The sequence below is a fragment of the Photinus pyralis genome, unplaced genomic scaffold (assembly GCF_008802855.1).
Source record: "Photinus pyralis isolate 1611_PpyrPB1 unplaced genomic scaffold, Ppyr1.3 Ppyr1.4_LG1, whole genome shotgun sequence".
Taxonomy (NCBI): Eukaryota; Metazoa; Arthropoda; class Insecta; order Coleoptera; family Lampyridae; genus Photinus; species Photinus pyralis.
In genome coordinates, this window is record NW_022170249.1 from 46,364,818 (window position 1) to 46,388,681 (window position 23,864).

General features: G+C 35.9%; 1 long non-coding RNA gene across 1 annotated transcript in view; it reads left to right on the forward strand.

Annotated features, from left to right (window-relative positions):
- LOC116159032 overlaps positions 1-23,864 on the forward strand; it is a 57,214-nt gene that overhangs the window by 22,188 nt on the left and 11,162 nt on the right. The window contains exon 2 of the long non-coding RNA XR_004142884.1: positions 8,919-9,454. This is a non-coding gene — a long non-coding RNA (uncharacterized LOC116159032). The remainder of the gene's footprint in view (positions 1-8,918; positions 9,455-23,864) is intronic.

The window sequence follows — 23,864 nt, forward strand, 5'->3', positions numbered from 1 at the left end:
CAATGTTATTGTTACAGATCCGGAGAAATTCAGTATCATGCGGACGTAGCTTACATTTTAATATTTAAATTTGGCGCCATTCACGCAAAAAGCTGCTGAGAACATACACGAGATGGCGCGTCATTTTTACATTACATTACAGTTTCCATTCTAAGTTTGTTGTTCTATGCTTCTATGTTAATAAATGTGTTTTATAATTTTCGAGCGGGTGGGGTTTCAACCAAGGTTGCTCTATCAACAGAACCCCCTATACATTTACCCGTTCCCGAACCCGTATGCGGACCAGGTACTCTTAGTACCGCAGTTGAGCTTCAACTCACTAGTTACACTGGACGCGATATAAATTCTTCGTAATCTCGTGTGTTAAATTTATCGGTGTCCCCCCCCCCCCCCCACCTAAAAGGAAAATATGTACATATAGTTATTGATGAAAGATTCCCAGATACCCACATTTCGTCAAAATCAAAGTGGGAATCAGTAAGGGCATACCCAAAAGTCTATTCAACACCGCCAAATCTATCTTTCTGGCTCCTAAGGTTTGGGACCGTTTGAATCAATTATATGTGTACAGACTGTTTCATCTATAATTGCACCTCTTCATAAACCAAAACTTCCGAAAAGTATAAAAAATAAGTATTGAAAGGGGATCAAAATGAATCTCTCTTTCGCATCTTTCTTTACCCCAATAAATACCTCAAACTCGAGTTTCCTGAATTACGAAGTCATGAGTCTAGCTTTTCTAAAGATAGATTTTCCTATCCGAGGCAAATTTTCGTCGGTAAACGAACATTCCGGGGAGAATACTTTGACAGAAAATATTTCTGAGACCAGCGAATTTACCTGGAGGCGATTTTTCATATTAGAACCTTTTTAGAGGGGAATTTACTTTACCTTAACCGTCGCCAATCCTGTTACAGAAACAGAAGGAACTTTTAAAATTGAGCTTCCAGAATCGTGCTACTTTTAAAGTAGGTGCCTGAGTATTACAGCGGGGAAAATTTTCTATAGGAGGGAATATTATGTGAATGAGTTCTCCGGAGACGAATATTCCGAGGCGGATTTGCATTTACCGGGTGAATATTTGGAGCGGGCGTTTTGTGGGGGCTAATATTTCGTGGCGAATCGTTCAGAGACAAGTATTCCGGGACGAACCTTTCAGGGGCGAATGTTTCTGGATCGTGTACACCAGGGGGGAATGTACGCTGAAATTTTTAAGGGAAATTTTTGGGGCCACATTTAGCGAGATCAATCTTGTGACCAATTTGAAGCAAGTATTGCGCCACGGGGAATTTTCCAGGGGACAGTTGTCCGGGCACATATCTTAATATGGCAAATATTTCGGACACAAGGGGGAATATTTAGTGGGATAGTATTCTTTGACGCATATCCTTGGGATGTGAACTCCAGGGGGTTATTTTTCTTTGTTGGTACGTGTTTAGAGGCAAATTACCCAGGACAGAAGTAGAACGAGTTTTTAAAATTAAACTTTTAGAAACGAACTTAGCGAGGGTGAGTTTTCGATGGTGAATATACTGGGGCGATTTTGATATGAGGGGGTTCATGAATCTGATATTTGATAGCGAATCTTCCGAGTCGGCTTTGCGTGAGGGCAGATTTTCTTTGGAGAAAATATTCTAGAGGCAAATTTTTGAATTTGAATTTTCTGGTACGAATTTTCTATACCTATTGATCTTCAAAATTGCGTAAGTTTTGCAAAATGGTCAATTATTACGCATACAGGGTGTGCTATATTAGGTGGGGTTACATGAGTAACTTCATTATTACACATTATATTATTTAATATAGAAATTTTGTTAAATGGGCATGGCTTTGAAGTATTATTCGCTCATGCAAACGCTGTTTCGAAGATATGAAAAATCGGGCCAAAGTAAAAGTTAAGAATAATAATAATTTAATGAAACATCTGCATCTTATATAAGTTTTTCATTTTGATCAGAAAGGCGCCATGTTGAATTTTTGCATTGTTAAAAGATTTTTTTGCAAATAAATAAATCGTAAAACGATTCATATTCTCAATTTTACATCCTCAGTTTTTTATACTAGGTTGCATCCAGATCAATTCTTAAATATTAAAACTTTGGGCCATTTACTTGGATAGTGACTTTTTAAGGTAATGCTGGGGAGCTTTTACATAAAGTTGCCTATTGGAGGTGCAATTGAATCGAGTACGAAAATTGTGTTTTTAGAAATAAATGCAGTGTGAGTTGTCACGACAAATAATGAATACCATTAAAGGCGGTGACTACTAAATCAGAACGACTATAAAGTTGAAGAAAGTATACTTTCCTTTAAATTTAGTATTTAGTTCATCTATTCACGAGGCAGGGTAAAAGTCCTCCAAAATAGGGTTGAAATTAGTCACACGAATACAGCACCGCGCCTTTATGATTCCTCTATTTGTCAATTGGACGTACAGTAATGAAACTTGCATTAGTTCGATGGGATAACACCTTAGTGGAAGTAAAGAGTTGCTTTATAATGGAGAAGCATCGCTTAGCGCATTAGACTATACGCTTTCTGCCTTTTATCCGAATAGAGCGAAATAAACGCAAATTATATCCACGTAAAGAACAATTTAAACACGACATGATTTCTTGCGAATCTTTAACGCGTAATGTAATTGAAGTACGACCATCAGAAGACGTAGTAAGTATTAGGGTAGATACAGGTATCCATTATAAAAACGGCGCTTTCTGAAATGTTAACTCTGTGCATTTAAAATACCAGACACTTCATTTCCCCTTTACTTGAAATGGGCGTCGCTTTAAATGGGGAAACTTTCCAAAAGCTGAAATAATAATGTAATCTAATTTTGAAGATATGAACTTTTTCTAATTCATTATGCGTACTCGTCGCAATGAAACGTGAAATACCCTTTAGAATCTGAGGTGTTTCTAATTTAAAAATATATTTGCATTGGGCCCTTTATATAGGGATTCTTAGCACGTTTTTGGCTCCCACGGGAAACATATTTCCGACATCGTTTCGTGCTGACCCTTAAGGGACCCTCACCGTTGAATTTAAATACAACATTTAGCACTAACCACAGATGTGCACTATTTACGATTAGGGCCGCATTTAAGTTCTACATATACGATCGAAGAATTCATTTAATTCCGTAGGTAAACAGCAAATGAAAGCGGCCGTTTTCAAATCCTTAATTTAATTGTATTATGCGGAAAGTGAAGCTTAATTTGGAGCAAGATTACTGAATTATAAATATCGACTAGATAACACCTATTACTACGAAAAGATCTTCATAAATATTAAACGTGACAGATTAATTTCGAAAAAGCTCATGCTGCAGTTTGTAATTCTACCACCGATTGTCGATTCTTCGCAAACGACTAACCTACGAAATGCAAAATTGATTTGTAGTGTAGCAACCATGTAAATTGCCAACTTGTGCTTTTGAAGTGAAAAGCTTCAGTCAAAGGATCGTCACGTCACAACTGTGTTTAACTTTCAACAACAGATATATCATATACGCAGCTCAAGAGATTCTGGAGAAATTGAGAAAAATGGGAAACGCGTTTTTTGCTAAGACTTTAAATTCGTTCGTTCTGCATTTATTTATGATTTTAGAAGGTCGCTTTGCACGCAATGTTCTATTAAATTGAAAGAAAAAATGTGTGAAAATGTTAGATCGAATTTAATCAGGGGCATTCATTATGCAAAACGGTGAATTCTGTGCATTTCAAATACCAGACACTTCATTTCCCCCTTACTTTCAGTGGGCGCTTTAAATGGGGAACTTTCTAAAAAGCTGAAATAAGGTAGTCTAATTTTGAAGAAAATCAACTTTTTCTAATTCATTACGCGTAATGAAATGTGAAATACCCTTTAGATCTGAGTTGTTTCTAATTTAAGAATATTTTTGCATTGAGCCCTATGTAGGGATATAAAAATGCAGAGTTATGTCGTTCTATACAGTATATTTTTGAAAAACGCTTAGTGTATGAAAAATGCCTAGAGAAAAACATGGCGGCACCGTGGCGTACAAATGGTTTTCTATTATGAATTTTAGCAAGTGATAAATAAATGTGCGATTCAAAATGGATTTTATAATTTAATTTTGAAGTTGACAATGTTTGAGCTTGAATAAATATAAGTATTGTTGGCAAGTAGTTTCAACGTTTCTTAAAGTTAGTGTAAATGGATGATTAATATTCGAAAACGTACAGGCCTGACGTTATTTGTTTACAAACACAGCCCATATCTGCGATAGGTAATTAATATTCAGTTAGCGCTTTTAAGGAAAGTTCAACATAAACAAGAAAACCTCATAATCCGACGGTAAAGCACATTCTGCACATTAAGCTTTGAGCTTGCAGCGTAATTGTAAACGAGCACAAGTATGTTGTTGCAGTTTAGCAAATTAATGGATTTAAAATAACAACTGGTCTTTTGTTTATGTTTGTTAACAGCAATGAGTGCTCTTGCAACTTTGTAAAGAACAACACAATGACGGCAGACCCTTTCAGAAATTAAATACCTAGCGTGTAATTCGCACCGTTGGCGTTGCTCTCATTTTTAGCCTGGAAATTTATAAACGGTACGTTTACCTAAGTTTGATTATGAAATGCGAAGCACGAACTTGATAACATCTTTAATCATACTGAGATAAACAATATAATGTAGGACCCACTTCTCGTGAGGGAGGACGATTTATAGTGTCTGCGTGCTAAATCACAATTAATCGTGGTTTCTTATTAATAAAGATAAATTTTAATGAAGTTTGTGTATCTTTACTGTTTCTTTATAAGTTAAAATTGACCTTTCGTAAAAGCTTCCAGTCACAAAATCCATCTTGAGTATTTAATTAAGTATGAAGCAAATGTACCTACAACAATGAAGTGAATTGTGGTTAGTAGTGCTATTCAAGTGTCCCTGCAACACACCGTTTTCGAAATATTCGCTCTTAAAATTTGGACATTACCAATCGTTATATTCCTTCCAGCTTTCCCGATCGCCCTTTTTGAGAACCCTCCTCCGACACTTCGCTCTAGAGATATTAGAACCAATGACGTTAAGGGGTCGAGAAGGAGGACTGTGGTTGGCAGAAATTAATCCGTTTCATTGAGACCTTTCAGTAGAGTACTATAAAGGATAAAATCAGTACTCCCCCATCCCACGATTTTGATAAGGTGTAAGGGAGAAGGGTGATAGTTGATAGAAGACAGTTCCATTCGTTGAGACCTTTAATAAGATTACCATGAAGAATAAAAATAAACTCCCCGTCACCCTTTCGATGAGATATTTCGTGGTACCACTAGAGGCAAGCGTATGCAAAATTTGAGGTAAATTGGTCGTCGTATGTGAAGGTCGTTTAATAATAATAATAATAATAATAATAATAATAATAATAATAATAATGTTTATTTCAACCAAAAAAAAAACAGAAAATGGGGAAAAAAATACATACAAAAATAGAAATAACGCAAAAGGTGGAAAAAGGACCACATTCAGTGAGTAAGCACTGCTCACTTCCACGGTATAGGTTACAAATTGCAAAACATTCTAGGACAATTCCCCTAAAAATCTCAGACGTGGGTCTGGACGGATAGACGGGCGGACGGACAAAACGCAAATAATTGCACATTTTTTTCATTTTTAAATAATAATCATATATATAATTCATTGTAAAGCTTCTGACTATCCGGAATTTAATTAACGTCAAAAATAGCAAACATAGGTTCTGCCGCCGCGGTCGTTACCATGGAAACAGCATTACCATGTTCTGAACGTCATTTTAAAAATGACAGATGCCATTAGAATGCATAATCATCTGTTTCACTTTATCTACCCTTGAGGTTAAACACTCACGGTTAAAGAGCGACTTAGCCTACCCATCCAAACCTATTAAAATGTCAATTTAACATCAGCTATAAAATAAACTATCATTAATAAATGTTCGATTTAGTTGGTAATGTGAGCGATGCTCTTGATAAAGACTTTAAAGGGGGGGTGGGGGGTGCTTTCTCCCGTTGACTAGACCTTTTTTCAATAACCTTACTTTATATTTTGGTGTTTGGAGTGAAGATCCTTACATAGTCTCGTGAGGTCTTCTCTGCGCTACTGTGATGCGTTCGCTCGTTTGTCACTACACTCTCCACTACCTATAAAATTGTTTCCTCGCGGAAATCCATGCGTATACCGTAAGTTAGATTCCGTTTTTTAAGGTTCTTTCAAAATAAATATACTACACTAATATGGGTATATACATGGTGGTCATTAAAGATGGATCCGAAGCTTTCACGCCCCAATCTATTGAGATATAGAAATGAAAATTAGAACGCTTCCATTTGGAATTATTTCTAATATTTTGAGGTTAAAGAAATTTTCACACATAGTTTGAGTGCGACCGCCATCTTGCATTTTTTTAAATGCCAACATTGGTCATGTGATACGTCATTATGGCTCAATGGTAGAGCGTTGAGTTATAAATCCGGAGGTCGGGTGTTCGAACCTGGGTTGAGGTGCATTTTTCATCTGTGGCAAAGATGGGGATTAGCTTAGACCAGTTTCGAGCATACTGCCGGCTACTCCGAATTAGGTTTTCCTGCAGTTTTCCTAATTCGTAAGGTAAATACCGGAGTAGTATGGAACAACTTAAGACTTTCTACAGAGGCACCTTTAAAAAGCATTATGCGAGCCACTCTGTAATTCAGCGCAAGCCTGTTGAGGGCCTAAAACAAGAGAGGGATAATAAATAAAAATAAAATAAATTAGAAAGCCTACTTTCTTTTCTTTCTTGTCACCTTTAGCAGCCATGTATGGTGTTAAATTGGAAAATAATGCAGAAGAATTAGAAAAACCTTGCCATACGCTTGACTGGCTAATGTATTACACTTTAAATGGTACCTTTAAATTAACATAACTTCAAAAATTAACAAAAAAGCAATGAGCACAGTAGATATGGTTTGTTTCCTTACAACTATTGTATTACGTGAGAAATAAATCTTAGTTTTGTGGAATGTGGACCATTTCTCCATTATCTTCTAATTTAATGCCATTAATGATGATGGTAGTCAGAAAAGCGCTTTTCTTAATGATCTATCGCATGATCTATGTTGCTATTAAAAAAATTCAATATGGTGGTCGCATTCAAAAACCATGTGTGCAAATTCTTTTAACCTAAAAATATGTGAATTAATTTGAAACGGAAGGGTTCTATTTTCATATTTACATTTCAACGGTTTGAGCGTGAGAGGCTTGGTTCCATCTTTAATAGCGAACCTATATACAGGGTGACAATTTGAAAACTTACCACCCCCCATATCTTAGTAAATAAACGAGATATTAAAAAAAATCACAATCCGTTTCGGTAATTCGGAGGGGGAATCACAATGACATAGTTGGCGACGCACCCCCTCCAACTCCCTGCGCCCCAGTCACCCCAACTTTTAAATCTTAAATAGGGACCCCCCATGTGTGATACGTCGTTGGAAAGCTCTGAAAAAATGCTTTCCAACCATACCAAATAGCATTACATTTAGGTTAGCAAATTTTCGTGCAAATCAAAAAATAAACTAATATGATACATTTGAAATCTGTCGTATTTAAAACGCAACCGGCGAACATAGACGAACTAAGACAGAGAATAATTCAAGAATGTCGAAATATTGCAAAACCAACATTTGAAAAGGTTCGACAAGAGTTTGAGAATAGATTATAACTGGCGATCAAAAATGAGTTGCTGTCGAGTCGGCTTTGGAAGTTCAAGTTAAATACGATTTTCCATGTAAACAAAAATTTCAAAGGGCGACTCGACAGCAACTATTTTTGATCGCATAGTAATACTGTCTTACCAAGAATGGAAACCATTTTGAACATTTATTGAAATAAAAGCCAACTTTAGAAAATGTATCATATTAGTTGATTTTTTGATTTGCACGATAATTACTAACCTAAATGTAATGCTATTTGGTATGGTTGGAAAGCATTTTTTTAGAGCTTTCCAACGACGTATCACACACGGGGGGTCACTATTTAAGATTTAAAAGTTGGGGTGGCTGGGGCGCAGGGGGTGTGAGGGGGTGCGTCGCCAACTATGTAATTGTGATTCCCCCTCCGAATTACCGAAACGGATTTTGATTTTTTTAAATATTTTGTTTATTTACTAAGATATGGGGGGTGGTAAGTTTTCAAATTGCTGAGTGCGATACAAACAGAATTTAATACCCCCAGTATTCGCCATTTATTTTACCTAATATAAGTAGTACAAAAATGTCAGATACGGAATAATTCTCGCGAATTCTAATAAGTCTTCCCAAGAAACAACGGAAGGGACCACCCTTCTAAAATGATTGAAGCGTCCTAAAAAGGATCTACTATTCCACCTTTAGCCGAGCGTGTGGGGTATCGGTTCACCAGTATTTACCTACCATTACCATATACATTTGAGCTAAACCAAACAACCGATAATCATTTGCCCTGCATTTGCTTTGAACGCTGTATAACCAAGAAATGCTTTACACCCCCAGTATTGTGATTATATTATTATATTATGTATCTTGTAGCCGTTCTACTTTCACTATATACAATATACATATGTATAAACGGACCTTTGTTAATACCTAAAGTTTTAGATATTAAAATGAAAATTAAATTCCTGTCTTAATTGATATACGACCTACTCACCTTTAGATATTAACAGTATTCCCACTTACTAACTTAGACCTTGCTTGATGTATAACGCAGATGAATAACAACCCTCGTTGACCGGTTTCCATTAATCAACTTTAAGGAAAAAATATCGGCGTGCGGTCTTTGCAAATAAACAAATGTAATTTATGGGACACAATCGATAACCGAAAAGCCTCGAATAAAATTAATTATACCGCATGAAGCAATTTTTTACCACCAATCCTATTTATGTTTTTTTTTTGTTGCAGATTCGATGGATTTCCTAGATTTTCATTAATGGAAATGGCGCGTTTTCGAAACAAAGGTGACGACAACAAACATTGCGTGCGATATTTAGCGGCTCACATTGCAGTACATTAAATTTTATTTTACTGTCGCTTTGGTTTAATGGTATGTAAAATCAATGGATTTATGTCCGCCTAACAAAGGCACAACATCGTTACATGAAGTGAACTGAACAATCGTATATTAATACCATCCCGTGCGACAAGTACTTATCTAATCCATATATTGCAACCATTCGGTCGACAATTCAATGTAGATTAATTGATTATAAGAAATTTATGGGCTCCATAGAGTTTATGTGCGCGCTCGAATTACGATAAACTGTTTTTTTGGGAGAAAAAGCATGATTCTGTGAAAGTGTTTCAACATGACCGCCTATGGAGCACCACTTTTATTAAGTAACGGTTAGTAACCATTTGTGACATTATGGAAGTAGGCAACTGGATATTCTTTGGGTTTATTATTCTACATCTACTATTAACCTCAATGGCAACCGAAGGTACGTACCACTCTCCTGTAATTTACATTTGTAGGTTTCCAAGAAGAAAATGCTCAATTTTGTGGAGAATTTAATTTCTAATATTAAAGCAAACGCGAAAAAACAAATATTGTTTTAAAAAGGCGAAAAAGTTTATGTAATTAAATTTTCCCGTCGTGTAAACTAAAGTACCACCAGTTTTGTTCTCCCGCATTAAATTCCAACTTCATAAACTCTTTTAATTTCTGTTTTGTCTATGCCATAGTGCATTTGGCTTATATGTACAGCAATTTCGCTAACGGCTAATTTGGCGAATTGAAAATATTCAAACATTGAGCAATTACATCGTCGTAATTAAAAAATATAGGCCATTAGTAATAACTAAGTAACTAATTTAAAATAATAATAAACTTTACGTTTAGTAGGTAGGTATGTAAATGTTTGTACTACGATATCCACCTTTACATTACAACAGCCTTTTTTTTTGGCTCCTAAGCCCTTTTTCTCGAAGCTTTGATCGCTTATTTATAAAAAAACAAACTAAGTTTAACACACAAAGTTATCAGTACTAAACCTTTACATTAAATAGGTATAGTACTTAAGAGTAATAAGGCGAGCTACCGGGGTCTAGTACAGTTTAGGAAATATGACACTGTTTCTATACCTTATGGTGAAGCACTGAAGAAACTGTACAGATTTTGGGCAGATCGAACAAATTTCGCCTCTGGAACGGCTTTGCACGTGTGGCAAAACACTAAGTTCTTATGAGCGCTAGATAGCACGGTGGTACGATTTTTGAAAAAGCGCCAGGACTCCAGTTCAAACTCTTGTATATTCAGTTTCGTGAACTAAATAAGGTTCACAATTGGATCTACAGAAAACAACTTATAAGCAGCAGCATCGAAAATAATGCGTAATTTATCAGGCTTATTTGGATTAATAATACTGCGATGAGGTACCAGATCTTGTTGGATTTATCTTCTATATTTCATTGTTATTCAGTTTTCGTATAAACTGATGTGTCCAAGATAAGAATTTCCATCATGGGGATTTTTCAAACCACAGAAGATACGACAATGGTCAAATTGGAGAAACGATGTACAATTAAAGGGTTATTAAGAAAAAACAAGAAAATCCCGATTACTTCCGAAGGATATGCCGAAATTTTCCGATTTTGCTTATATTTTTTTTTTCTAATGTTATTTGAACAGAGACAAAAAACACTTTCTCATTGCCTTTTTTTGAGCTCTACAAGACACCGTCGGGAGATTTTCAATGTAATTGGGCGCCAGTATGTTGAGGGTCCAGAACAAGAGAGCGATAATAAATAAATGCAGCGTTTCGTTTTGGGTTTTGGGGAAATCATTTTTATTTTTTTATATGGCCCGTAAAAAATGTACATACTGTATTGATTAGCATTTTTTATTACGAATACAACGATGTACGGCATAAAAAAAACATGTTTCAACAGGATGGTGTACCCGCACACAACGCCTAAATGGTGTTAGAAAACCTATCGTACAGGTTTCCTGGAAAATGGAAAATATGTGCGATATAGAATATGTAGTCTAACCGTGCACTGAATTCTATGTACAGGGAGATCAATAATCATATGCTGCGCCGCTCTTATAAAATATCACATTAGTAATCATTTGCCGCAACCAGGTATATGTGTACCAATACAAAACATAACCTATAATTTTACAAACCAAAACCATGATTTGTGATTCTTATTCGAATACTTTCGTCCCTTTCAAAACGGCTTTTTTCAAGACTACCAGTTTCTTTCGAATATTTACAAGGTGGGTAAATTACTTGTAAATTACAAACAAACGTTTTTTTAGTTGTAGCGTGTAATAGGCAATAGGTTTACTCCGACAAGCCTTTTACTTTAGAAGAGAATAAGATGCGTTTGCTGTCCTGTTTCCGTAATGGGACTAAAGACGAAAGTGGAGTTTGGGAGTACTCGATACGTTTGTGTATACAGGAGTTTCGATAAACGATTGTCAACCATGACGAGGTTCTTGCTCGTCTTGAGCAAAGTCGGAAAAAGCAGCTGCGACAATTTGTCCCACTAACGGGCATCTCATACGGAACGTGTGACGCTATTGCCTGGAGAAAATTGTACTTCTATCCTTTAAAGTAACCGTGATACAAGAACTCATCGTCCAGACTTGCAAAGCCGTTTAAATTATTGCATGCAAATTTACGAGATGGCAACGTATTCGAAATCGTTTACACACCATTGCCGAATTCCGAGCAGGTATAGAAGCTGCCGTTTGAAACATTACGCAACAGCACTTACATGCCTGCTTCGAAAACATGAAGAAAAGAGTGAATCCCTGTCTTAATAATGGTGGCGAGCACTTCGAACAGTTGTTATAGTGTGCATGTAATTTACCCAATTACTTCGATATTAACGAGTTGTAAAAGAAATAAAATCGTTTCAATTTTTGTAGTAATTCGTTATTCGTGTAGTTCCACATAATTTGGAAACTTACAAGGTGGTTAAATCGTTGATTTAGGTTAAATATGGTTAAACGTCAAAAGTTTACTTTAAGGTTATGTTTTAGTATTGGTGCACCAGGCCTGTTGCGGCAAATGATTACTAACGTCATAATTTATTTAAGCGGCGCAGCAACTCAATATTGATTGCACTGTATTTAGGTTGTTGAAGGGTTTTGCTAGAAGTATATTCCTTCCAATTTAATTTCTGTGAGTTTGGTAATTTATTCAATAGTTATTGAAGTACAATTGGATTTCGTAAATGATCCTTTTGACTTAGTTTCCATTGTACCTACATTTTTGACATTGTCAGAAAAATTAATGAACATGCCAAGCTGATCTTCTTTCACTGTGTGCACTAAGAGCATAAAGACTAATAATATAGGACGGCCAAATCTTTTGGTATCAATAATTTTGTCCACATTCTATGGTAATATAAGGAGACTCAATAATCTTTATAGCATTACCTTTCCGTCATTTTTGTAATCTACAATGGATTCTATTCTATTGTATAACCACAAATATCTGTCCAATTTTCATACTGAAATATATATAATTCTAATTCTTCCAAGATCTTTTAAAATTTATAACTTTATTCTGACGCTTTTACCAAAAATAAGGTCGTAAATGCTAGAAAATGGAAAAGTTACGCTTAAAATACGTCCGTCTATCTCATTTTGACTTTTGGAGAATTAACTTTTCCATTTAGCTTTAAGAAACAATTGTATACGCACAAATCTCCACAATTAGAGTGACGGCGTTAATAATTAACGAATTACTCTAAAACAGTCATTTTGTACTAAAAATATGGCACGACACATTAATTGGTAATATGAGCTAACGAGAAATAATTCTGATTACTGAATTACTTATTAGCTGGAGCTCTTTTCAAATCTTCGTGTCTTAGAATACTTTTTAATTGAATCATTTACGTTTCTCTTTGTAGGTTGGAATAATGATGCGACGCAATTTTTCATTTGACTTCGTTATTTTTTTAATTTTCGCTATATTGTCAGTCCAATTACCATCATGTTAAGGGCCGGTATTATAAAGCCCGCTTGAACGGAGATTGGCCTTCAATCGTAGTTTGAGTGTGATTGCACGTATTATAAACGCCGTTTGAGTCTTAACCAGAGCTCAATCTCCAATTATAGTCAACCCGCCAATTTTCTCGGGTTTTGCTGCCCAAACGGAGATTAGGCGCGCGAACGCGTAGAGATTAAAATTATCCTAACCAGTTTACTTTGTTTTGTGTCATTGTTTCTGTTTATAATGAAATCGAAATAATTGGAATTGGACGTGCAAGAGGTCGGTTACTGTGGGCAGTAAGCGACGATGACTCTTCATCAGAGGATGAGTTCATTAGAAGAGCAGAAATGTTAGAGAACGTGTTGATCATTTCTGCAGGTGGGATGAAGAGGAATTTCGGCAGAGATTTTGGGTATCCAAGGATAATAGTTACATCCCTAGAAAACAGGATTGGAGCACTAATTGCCTCCCAAACAAAAAGGTAGATTTGTGCTTTTCTATGGAAGTTCTATTATTTTTGCGATTTTGCACAACTGGGTGTGTTAATTAATTAATAATTGTCCATCAATGGTCAGCCTGTCGTCACCAGATCCAGATTCATTACCATCAGTGAGGTTTTTCACTGTGCTAGATCATATTTTGTCTTCAGTTGCTCAAGTGTGCGTGGCTCAGTCGATGCAGCGTTATACTTCTCCGCAATTTTCTTCCATGCTAGGATGTAAACACAGAATGATTAGGGATAAAGATGCAAACAAAGCGCTTACAACTGATGATATCCTGACGCTTTACCTTTGTGCTTGGTAGTAGAGGCGGCCGTCCGTTTATTTTCAATTATATGTAAATATGACTGAACGCAGTCCGTGTCCGTAAAAGCAATTCGCTTTTTTCCCTTGTCTATCATTGGCACAGTGGCAGGCAGAACAGGGCTATGTAAAACGATTTAGCAAGGAGATGAACAGATCAGCACAGTGACAGTGGCAGAGACATATGGCACAGAAGCGAAAAGAACGAGCGGCGCGGGCGCGATGGGTGCGAAGAACGTAAACGTCATCAGCTGTCAGCTGACGCATCGGCCACTGAAACTTCTGCGCTTTGATTGGTCCTCGGTTCGCCGGCAGTGTTACCATACTAGGGATCGTAAACTCAAACGGAGATTACCCAAACGCTCTTCCCAAGGTGTTTATAATACGCAACCGCTCTCAATCTTGGTTTGACGTTCAATCGCCGTTTGATTAATCTCCGCTTGAACTGTACTTTTATAATACCGGCCCTAAATGTATGAAAGGAGGTCATTCCGGGTAAATAAACAACGCAAATTGGTATCATAGAAGATGAAGTAACGATAATTTGGCTGTAACAAAGTAGATACCAAGGCAGAACTTAATTATTTCGATTACTCTTCGTACTTCATCCATAAACATAAGCCTTTATGAAGAATAGAATGGCAGTAACCTAATAAAGTGCAATTTCGCAGGCGACTCACGATTTTTCGTTTCTCTAAGTAGTGCTCTGACATTACACAAATGACTGCTTCGACTCCACGATGCGAAGCACGAAAAGTCTGGGCGCAAAAGCTTTAATTAACCCAATATTCATCGTTCAACGTTGTCACTCAATAGGGAACTAATATTACTTTTGCGAGGAACTATAGATAATTCCAAATTGAAATCTTCATTCACAAACAGCGAACAGAGTAAGTCATTTCAATCCTGCCAGGCGCTTCATTACGTGGTAATATACTTGTATCTATAAATCAGAAGACACAATGGCAGCCCTCGCCGACGTTCATAAGACAATTACCCGGAATGTGAGAGACTGAATTACGTCCTGTAATAAATAATAACGGCGATAGCGATAACTTAAATATATAATGGCACCGGTCTACTTTCTTATCCTTCTAAATTCGGGACAAATTTCGTGGAAACGAAGGCCCAGATTAGTTTTTCTTAGTGTTATCTACGTTTCCCTCTTTGCTACTCTATCGATCCGAGCATAACTCATCAGATCGGGATTATTTCAATGTTTGGATTTCCAACTTTAATAACGCTTTCAAAGAAATGACAATGAAAAATTCAGAAGCTCGCTTAGCTACCTACACGAAATTGTAAACCTTTACTACCCTAATTTATTCAGTGCATGCTTTAGCGCGGCGCAGGGGACTCATAATGGAAACACAAAGAAAACGTTGAGTGCAGACAGGAGTCGTAAAAGTCCATCTTTGCAGTATTTTTGATAGAGCGTACATTATTTACGGAAACTGATTTTCCGTGAGAGAACTACATGGAAAAGTTGTCGAGCGCAAGGGTTTTTACAAATCTATTTTACAAGATTGTATGCGGTTTTTTTGAACTTTCACCGCGAGTTCGCTTTATTCCAGGCACGCACGGGAAAATTCGATTCAAAACTTCTGTTTTGATGTACCTTTCTTGCTTTTTATTAACGGACGTGTTTTAATTATAATGATGAGACACATACTCTTCGTTGTTTTGTGTGTAGACTAACGCATTAAATTAAAAATCGTCAGATGTTGCCTCTAAAATACGAGTAATTAATAGAGGAGATCAATTAATACTGATAAAAAAACTGATTTTCAAGGTACAAATTACCAACAACTCCCCCGTATTTTATAACATAAACTAATACAATGCAATTTGTTTGATTAAGCATAAAACATTATTTACAATTCCCGAGAGATTGCACAAATATAAAAAGACAAAAAGTAGTGAATATTGGGATTCTTATTCGTATTCCTTTCATCAATAAAAATTCTGTTTGGGTTTTCGTTACGAAATCAAGGGATAGAAATCGACGTTCAGTAATTAAAAAAGAGTTTTCTTCTACCTAAATAATGTAACATAATCTTCTACCTCAACTCGGGGATGTATCTTTTCTCAACTTAATGTTTAATATAGTTAGTGGTAAATAAGTGATTAGTTCAAGTGTGCACCTTCACTTCATTCAAAGAAGCAAACGAAACAAATATCATAAACTACTACCATTACATACTAATTTACAGTACTTAGGGATCTATACGGCATTGTTAACATGTTTTTTATATGTTGAACATAAAATTCCTTATGCCTCGAGATTTTTCTGATTACAAAAGAATCCTTATCACCTTTCGTGTTCCAATCCTTCTGGGGATTAGTAAATCAGACGACGGAATATAAACTTTAATTATCCCTCTCTCTCTATAAGGTAGATGGCAAATATAATTCAATTATTAGTTTCATGAACTAGAACTAACGTATTTTTCCACACTACGAAACTGCAATGCAATATATCGCAATTCACTAGATTAGGGAAATTTTACTCAAATATTTAGCACTCACCGGATTTTAATTAACTAATAGCATGTATGTAGAGCACTATTTATTCATGAATAAAATAGTATAACCGAAATAATTCATTGATAGAGCTTCAGTAAATATCCCATAAAGTAATTTCCATGTTAATTAATGCATGGAATGTACATACTCGAACCTACTACAAACTGTTTATACATTATTTGAATTTGCAAATTTGTAGAGCTTACCAAATAACAAAGATTAACATTCACGCTACTAGTTACCGTTAATTACTTGGAAGCACATTCTAACGATTTGTTAGAGATTTAACGCTGCTAATTTATTGCAGCAAATATTACCGAATGCACTTCAATCCGTAGAAGAGCTTAAGTTTTTAAGATATTGCTGGTGTACGGCAGAAATAGATAGACTTGACGTTTAGTTATACAGGCTGCTCCAAAAAGAACGTATGGATTTCCGTAGCCTAGTGTAACCTGGAAAAGTCAGCGGTATTATTTTGCAGGTTAGTGCGTCCAGTTTCCGCAACAATGTCGCAATGGACCGTACAGCTTTGTATTTTTGTTGTTGAGCTGTTTTTCAAAAACATTTATGGTTTTCTTTTATTGGTGTTTGTCTTCTTTTTATGTGGTTATTTGATCTCCATCCTTCACTAACACCATTCTCATTCAGTCAGCGATCTAAAGGTTGCAATAAATGAATAAATTGCTGCTGTTCCACATCAAACAAAAGCAATCCAGAATTTTGAAGAGTGTATGAAGAAAGGCGGCTTCTTTGTTATATAATATCAAAGACTGTTTAAGAAACAAAGATTTTCATCATATTTTTCAAGAAAAATACCGTTGTTACAAAGGGATGTATGACATCCATGTGTTACTTCTAGGTTGTGAAAAGCTGGGTTTTACGAGAACTTTATTGCGCTATTGTTATCGCATTCTTTTTTTGTTAAATCCGGTTCCTCTCTTCTAAGAGTGTGCTCCTTCGCGATTTTCTGGATTCTCGTCGTTAACGTTTCCATCTCGTTGCACCTCTGGGTTTATTGGGTTTCTGTTGCACTTCTCACCAGTTTCTTCCGCATCAAACCAATGTTCTTCTTCATAGATTTCGACATCTGGAACTTCTCTTGATTTCTGTACATTCGTCTTCACTTTGAATTCGTTTTTACATCTCGTGTGATGTTGATTTTCCTCTCGTCTGCGATCCACTGTCTGTACGTCTTAGATATCTCTGCATACTCGACAAATGTCCCGTTTTGGATCGAGGTTCGAATTTCCTCGGGTTCTGCTCCCCGTTTCGTGTACACCTTGCCTTCAAATTCGCGGAAATACCTGACGTTTGGTACTTTCTAGTCCAAAGTTCGAAAGCACGATTTCTTCCCTCGCCCATCCCTTTCTGTTGTGGTGTGTATGTGTGACGGTTATTCTACTCCTAGCTCGTTGAATCTCTTCGATTGGGGGATCAACTTTCCAGTCTTCTTGTCTTCTCTGCGGTTTTGTTTTCGCAGTAGGTGACTGTCATCCTCTTGTATGTTATTTTTAACACAGATGGGAGGTACATTCGCAGATCTAAAACGCAGAACGCGGTTCTACTTTTGACGTTCTTGACTTTTCCGTCAAAACCCTCCACTGTTTCTCTTCTTTTGATCTCCGTCTCTGGTCGGGTTATTTAGTTCCGAGAGGCGGAGTTTTTACAACCGAAAGGGAAGCTGGGGAATATATGGCTGTAAAATACCTCGAAACGGTGGGAGACTGTAAAAAAAGATAAGAACATAATCGTTTACTGATCTCCAGTGACAGTTCCTCCTTGAAGTTTCTGTAAACAGATCATTTAAATGTTTTCTCACATCGTCTCCCTCCTTTAGACTCGTTACTACCAACTTTCTGATCATCATTGATTTTCTTAGTGGTCCTTATGTCACGTGAATTCACTGCAGTTTCCCCCACATTTCTTTAGATGTATGACACTCATCAGAAAAATCTTATTGTGGCGTCAGACCAGACCAAAGAGAAAAGAGGAAAGTTTAAAAGTCTGCATATTTAACAGACTATACTCGTGTGTAAGGCAAGCTATTTTTCTTATTTCCGTACTGAGAATTATGATTAGCTATTAACTTAGGGGTAGAAAGAGGGATTCCGGCATCCTCTTCCTACAAAAAGCTATCAAAGAGTGGATGACAAGTTTTTGATCTATAGTATTCATGGTAGAAATAACGACGGGTACTAAATCATCTAAAAGCGTCTGACGGCAGCTTCCATTTAGGGCGGGTATTTTTCGGTGCATCTATGCGTTCGCGTACATGAGTTGCAACCTTCCAACATTGAAATTTAAATTAAATTCTAAAATTTCATCAGCAGCGTGTTTGAGTTACTATTTTTATGGTCATGTCAGTAGTAAAATCCTTGCTTTAATGCAATGGCAGTTTTCACATTTTCTTACTAAGTTGAAATTGAAATTATTTTATAACTGGTAACGTACGCAGACTGAGTCTCATGAAAAATATTACAATATTGATATCCCTCTCACAATTGCAAATAGTGCTCTAAAATTGTTCATATAAGTTTATACTGAACATTTTCAGGTATTTAAAGGCATGCAAAACCGCATCAACATTCGTATAGTGCGCACACAATTATATCCCCGTACCTATAAACCTAAGTTATGAAACCTTGCACTTGGTACAACCGTAACATTCCTTACTTCATGAGTTACAAAATGAAAACTTTATGATAGTTGACCCACATAACACTACAACTTTAATTTCCTCGTTAAAAAAAGGAATTCAAGTCGGCGAAAACGCAATAAAGTTTTCAGTCGATCGATCTAAGTATTTAGCGAGAAATAATTAAAACGATCCCTCCTAACATGTCTGAGGAAAGTAATTAAACGGTTATTGCTTTCTTCATTTCGAATATAAAGTGACGGCCTCCGATAGAACAAAGGCAAATTGATACAGCAACAGATTTCCAGGACTATGCGCATGATGCGTATATACCATATAATCAAGTTAGTTTAATTGAGTGGATGATTAGCCTCCCCGATCTCGCCGTAGACAAAGCGAAAAGGGAAGCCGACATATTTTACTTATTTTCCACCGAAAAAATTGAATCGGTTTAATAAGAGTTTTCCTTTCTTTTAGAACCTCGTTTATTATTTGAAAAGAATTTTGGAGGTTATATACCGCATAAATTTCGCCCAGGGATGAAAACGTGATAGATTTTACGCAAATATTTAAAATTATCATATAAAAACATCCATTAAAGAATCTTTTTTTAGTGAACGTTAGTTTTTTTAATGAATCTATTCGAGAATTTCGAATTGGCAAAGCAGCCAGAATTATATTATAATTGGGAGTTTTTCCAAATTCGAGTCGGTGCCATTAAAGTGGAATTACATTGCTCTTTATTACAGAAGCGATGCTGAATATACGGAATTAAACGGAATATGCGTCGGAAATATGTCGTAATTTTACTTTCAGTCATAAAGTAGGAAAATAATATAAAGCCTAATGGAAAGTAAATAATCATTTCTAGTGTTAATGTACAGAAACACACAAGCAGTGTGCTTTTAAATTTATGTTCCTTTTCCTTTTATCTGCTGGAAAGGTTCAACTCACGCTGCTATATATTTGCGAGAATAAAAGAAGGAAATCTGGAATACATTATGCGCTTTCATTAATAGAAGAAATAGGCTAAGCCGGTGTAGCTTTCTACGGTACTTATACAAATGCAGTGTAGAGATGTGATGAAACCTTTTAATTTGTTAGCGCCCTTTGTAACCTTTTGCGAATATTAAAACATTTATTTAAATAATGCGAACATGTGTTCATTTTTTAATGAGAAATTGGTCACTTCTACTTTTGAAGAGGCATGCAATTGTCTACTCAGAAATTCTCTATAATCGTACACACGTATACAGGTTTAGTTGTCTATCAAACCACAAACTGCGGTTATGCGGTTTCGATTGATGAAGCGACGTTATGTACCACTTAATGGATATTTCATGGAGCAGTTGTTGTGTAAATAAACACATGGATGTCCAAACAGTTATTAGCTGTAGCGTAGTTTCCCTCCATAGGCAACTTTTAAAGATAAAAGTGGATTTCCAATCTGTTTACAGAATTAACCCCACGAATGAAAAATGAGAGATTATTGAAATCACCACAAATTTAGATTTTGATATTTCACCAGATCTTTACGTTTCAAGGTCCCAGGAGTCCAAAAAAGTAGTTTTAAAAATGCCTGTATGTTCGTATGTGTCTATGTATGTGTGTATATGCGTGCGGGATGATTCTTGTAAAAGGTTCAGCCGAAACTACCCGACAGATTTTGTTGAAATTTGACACAGATGTTCCCTTAAATGGTCCAGAACGTTGAAAACCTTTTAGAAGCGAATCAAAAATGGCAAATGCAAATTCCCTCTAATGGTCCTGAAATCTGAGGTGATCTTGGAAACGATTGGAAAATGGGAAATATCCTTTCGGCTATAAAACTATTTATTTAATAAGGTATGAGCAACAAAATTTTTATTAAGTTCTAAGACCTTGAGAATCTTAGGTCACGTTCATCAGTGTGACAGCTCGGAGACCGTTAGCTAAGGTCTGACTTTTACATAAGTTCACAACTAAATATAGTAGAATAACATATTTCCAAAGCATTATTTATTCACCAATTTTATTCAGTGACTAAAAAGCCGGTTTGGTATAAGGATACATTTTAGCCACTTAATTTTATTCTCTTTCTTTATGCTTTGCCACTGTTCGTTTCGTTCACTATCATCTTCCCTCCATACTTTTGCTCGTCATGCGCCTTTTATGCTACCTCATTCACGCCTAATTAGTACCTTCTTCGTGACTCCTTTAGGCTTCCTTCCTTGGAGCGTCGTTTCTGCACGTCTCTTTTATGTATATTTCACAATTTCATCACTCATCTTTTCTCTATCTTTGCTTAAGCCTTCTTTGGTTTTTGTGACTCTTTTCTGATCGCTGCTCTTTTTCATAACCTCTTCTTCCGCGCCGCTTCCCTTGTTTTCCTTGTACAAAATCAAAAACTGTTTCTGTTTTCCGTGAAGAAAAAGAAGCGGGTTGGTACTTAAATAATTAAGTTTTCGCATTCTCTAAATGTGGAAGAGTATAATGACATTTAGAATGTTTCAAAATTTAGTGCAAAGATTTTAAGGGTGTATTTATACCAGCCAAAAATAAGAATTTTTTTCGTATAATCGTATGTCCTAACCTGCTTCGTTTTCTAGATACGGAGTGTAAAAGTTTTTTAAAAAGTCGGTTTTTATTTATTTTATTCCCACTAAAGGGCCGTCCTTATGATGACAAATAAGCCTACCAAATTTTATTTAAATCGGGTGAAAGGTTTTTGAATAATTGATAAAAAAACGATTTCTTTTTAAAACTTTTACACCCTGTATCTAGAAAACGAAGCAAGTTAGGACATACGATAAAAAAAAATTATTATTTTTGGCTGGTAAATAGGCCCTTAAAATCTTTGCACTCCATTTTGAATAACCCTGTATAGATTATTGACTAGATAGAATGGTGAGCAAATGTCTGCGGGACCTGACTTGATTTTTGACTAGACGGTATCACAGCAAGGCCTGCGACGTAATGGAACCGCTATCGACTTTATCTGCAGGGGTAACCTGCACCATGTGTCCACGCCCCATTACATAAATCGTGTCTTCCTGTCGCTTTTTCTTTCTTCAGTCTCTTTAATTGCTGCTCGATCTCCTCTCTTGTTCTCTCATCTCCATCTCTTCCTACCTCTTTCTTTCTGGTGCTTTCCTTGTAGTTTCCCTCCCACTTGTTCTATTTGTATTCCTTTTGTTTATCGCCCTCCAAAAATCCTTTTCTGTTTTTATTCCTCTGATTTGCTCTTAGCTCTTCTTCCTGTTTCTCCTCTTTCCCCTCTTCTTTCTTTCTCCATTATTTCTCTATATCTATTTTTCTTTTCTGTACACTCTTTGTCCCACCGCTCCTTTCTTTTTTCTCACCCCTCCTCTTCAGTTATTTGTTTCCACGTTATGGCTTTTTTAATACTCTCCTTTATATTATTCCACTCATTTTCTATACTCCGTCCAATTTCTTCTCCTTGTTCCTTTAGTGTCCCTCTATACAGCTCTTGTCCATTGCGTCTTTCCATTTCTTGAGCCTCTTCTCTTTTATTTTAATTAAGTAAATGAAAAGATGCAGAGCGGCGGGATTCTGGGGATAGGACTTACAACGACGTTCTGTAGGTTGATTTGTCTGCAGTTTCTGTACAGGTTGCCTCTAATTTCAAATGTTCCTACATAAGCTTGACGATTTATCTTTTTTTTCCTGCACGTATTACTGGCCTTCAGAGTGCCATTTTCCAATACATACCTACGGTACAGGAATTTGAAGTGATATTGAAACAAGCAATAAATATTGATATTCGCTTTTTATTAAACTGATGAATCTGTCTGGCTATTGAAATATGTCACAACCTTTCACACGTAAAATAGCAAACCGCATGAATTAAAATTTACATTAGGTACACTTGTCAATCTGATGTGATACAATGTTGATCAATTTTCTATTGCTATTTGAAATAATATGCTATCTTTGTGAAAGTGTAATACGTCTATTCTATTTGTCTTGTAATTTATTTCATGAAGGAATTTCTAAATAGCTCAAATAGTTCAAACACAATTTTAGTTGTGCTTATGGTCTCAAATTTAGTTCAATTTGCATAGATAAAAAAATCCCATTTAAAACAACGAGGTGTGATCGCACTTCCGATGGAAGTCGTATAATATTGAAAACCTTTAATTATTTGTGAGACATACATCTATTTTTGTTTTATAAATTTCATTAAAAAGACAAGAAAAAAAAATAAGTTACGTGTTCGAAGTAGCTCGTCTATAGCGCGTTTTAGTCATCTCTGAATCCCATTAAGAAATTTAAGTTTATATTGTTTTATTTGTATCGAAACTTGTTCATTTTCATCCGAAATACCTTCAAAGTGTCGTTTTATACATTTTTTATTTTAATTACTAAAGTTTTACATAGTTCGCTCCACAGCTCATATAAGATTGAAGACGCGGGCATCAAAAGAATGTCATTTAACATTTTTGTAAGTAGCATAAAGGTATGTCCTTCAGTAAAGGAACGAGGGGATTTTTATGTAATTTAAGTAGCCATGAAGACAAGCGAACAAACCTCTTCAGCTTTAAGTATCCTAAGTTAGTGGCAAAAGGATTTTTATAATTTAGTTAGCGGTATGAAGCAAGTAACTTGCAAACAAGATATTGACATTTGTTTTTAATTATCATTGGCGAGGGAACCCGGGTGTGTTACGAAACAAGAATGGAATCGATGCAGTGGGTTCATGAAGGATCCCTATCACAAGAAAGTAATCGTAAACGATTTACAAAAAGCGCATTTTCACATTAACAGTTTTTTTCCGAACTGATAGGTACGTGATATTAATTTACTAAAATCTATTTTTTTGTTGTACGTTTAATTTATTTTTTTAGGAAGCACTTTTCCTAAAAATGTCAAACAGAACCGCTTATAAATATGAAAGTTGGGTCTACGCATGCGCTATTCTTTAAAAAATGCA